The sequence below is a fragment of the Mandrillus leucophaeus genome, unplaced genomic scaffold, assembly GCF_000951045.1.
Source record: "Mandrillus leucophaeus isolate KB7577 unplaced genomic scaffold, Mleu.le_1.0 Scaffold120, whole genome shotgun sequence".
In the NCBI taxonomy this organism is placed as follows: domain Eukaryota; kingdom Metazoa; phylum Chordata; class Mammalia; order Primates; family Cercopithecidae; genus Mandrillus; species Mandrillus leucophaeus.
The window spans coordinates 1,628,034-1,630,526 of record NW_012100321.1 but is presented as its reverse complement, the minus strand read 5'-3'; positions in this window follow the sequence as shown (position 1 = coordinate 1,630,526).

Here is a 2,493-nt window from a genome sequence, read left to right as displayed (position 1 = left end):
AGAGAGAGAAATCCACACTGGAGGGGTTAAGGGAAAGGCTCAGTGGGGGCCCTGCCGTGGGCTTTGTGGTCCCTCAGGAGGCTGCACTGATCAAGTGAGATTTAGGACTAGTATTAAGCAGAGGAGAGAAAAACCCAAGGTTCCTAAGCAATAATTTTTTTTTTTTTTTGAGATGGAGTCTCGCTTTGTCATCCAGGCACGATCTGGTGGCGCGATCTCGGCTCACTACAATCTCTGCCTCCCAGGTTCAAGCGATTCTCCTGCCTCAGCCTCCTGAGTAGCTAGGACTACAGGCGCCCGCCACCACGCCCAGCTAATTTTTGTATTTTTGGTAGAGACAGGGTTTCACCATGTTGGCCAGGATGGTCTCAGTCTCTTGACCTGGTGATCCGCCCGCTTTGGCCTCCCAAAGTGCTGGGATTACAGGCATGAGCCACTGCGCCCCACCAGCAATTCTTTAGTGAAATAGTAATCCTGGCCAGGCATGGTGGCTCACTCCAGTAATCCCAGGACTTTGGGAGGCTGAGGCGGGTGGATCACCCGAGGTCAGGAGTTCGAGACCAGCCTGGCCAACATAGTGAAACCCCATCTCTAATAAAAAATTAGCTGGGTGTGGTGGCGCATGCCTGTAGTCCCAGCTACTCGGGAAGCTGAGGCAGGAGAATCTCTTGAACCCGGGAGGCGGAGGTCACAGTGAGCCGAGATCACGCCACTGCACTCCAGCCTGGGGACTCCGTCTCAAAAAAAAAAAAAAAAGAAAAAAAAAAAGGAAATAATAATCCTGACCAGGTGTGGTGGCTCACGCCTGTAATTCCAACACTTTGGGAGGCCGAGGCGTGTGGATCACCTAAGGTCAGGAGTTCAAGACCAGCCTGGGCAACATGGTGAGACCCCATCTTTAAAACAACAACAAAAATTAAATAACGAAATAATAATCTATAGACATATGTTTTTGCTTTCAAGCAACCAAGCTATTGATTCCATAGAATTCCTGGGAAGGGCCTTCCCGGCTCCAGCTTCTCTTGCTCCCACGCCACCCTGACCTAGTCCCTGCAAGACAATACCCCTGTACAATCCACCTTCCCTTCCCAAAATGCTGACTGGTGGAAACTGCTTTCCAAGTGGACAAGGCAAAAACCAAAAAACTTTGATTCATTCATTCAACAAATATTTAGTGCTGCGCCTACTAGGCCCCAGGCCTTCAGAAAACCCTCAAGGAACTAAATTCTTCTGAAAGCAGCCAACGCCAATCAGGAAACAAATTAATCTTGAATGTAACATTGTCTAGTGGTGAGTGGCTTATAAACCCCCATGGCCATAAATGAGGAACTGGGCTGACCTCTTTCATCATCTTTTCAGGACAGCCTTGCATAGTAGGTTCTTTATCCCCATCTTGCAGATGAGGACAACTGAGGACTACGGCAGCTGCCCTGACGATGAGAACTGCCGTTCACCATGGGCCTGCCAGGTGTTTCAGTGCTTAATTCACATGTCAGCCCCAGGAAGTGGGAGTCTAGAACTGAAACCCAATGGGGGCAGGAACGATGCCCACCACACCTGCCATGGTGCCTGGCACATGGAAAGTAGGCAACCGATAGTTGTTGAATCAATGAACCCACAGACACTTTTTTCGCTTTTTACAGATGAGGCCGTGAGGAACAGAGAGGGCAGGTCACTGACTCGAGGTCACCCAGGAAGCGAGTGACAGAGCTAGACTGCAGACGTGGTCTGGGCCCCAAGCACTCCCCCTGCCTACTCAGCCAGCCTGTCCCCAGAGCCCTCGCACCCACCTAAAGCCCGAGTGGCCCCAGCTTTCAAGCCTCTGGGCGTTTTTTTTGGAAATGTTCCTAACTCTTCCCACCCTCCGCTCCCAATGCTCTTTCCTTTGGTTCACTCAAATCGTCCCAAGTTCCTCATTCAATAAATAGTCACACACTCAGCAATGAAGGAGAGAGGCACGTGCTATGTGCAGGCTCTGCTCTAACGCTGAGGGACAGTGGTGAAGAAAATCAAGATCTGCCTGAGCTTAGGGTTCACGTTACTGAGGACGGTAAGGGTGAAGACAGGAAAGAACAATAATATAACATATTAAATGTTCAATTTGCATGTATTTGATTTATAGCCACTGAATACAAAAGTTACATATGATTCATATTTATATTAAAATACAAATGATATCCATGTAAAAGTTATTTTCTAAATATTAGAAATACTTATGGCTGGGCACAGTGGCACATGCCTGTAATCCCAACACTTTTGGGAGGCCAAGGCGGGAGGATCGCTTAAGCCCAGGAGTTTGAGACCAGCCTGGGCCATATTGCGAGACCCCATCTGTACAAAAAAATAAATTTATGAAAAAATAAAACTATTTATAAATATTACAAAATATGGCTATATATAAAATCAAGGCCGGCCACCGTGGCTCATGCTTGTAATCCCATTACTTTGTGAGGCCAAGGTGGGTGAATCACCTGAGGTCAGGAGTTCAAGGCC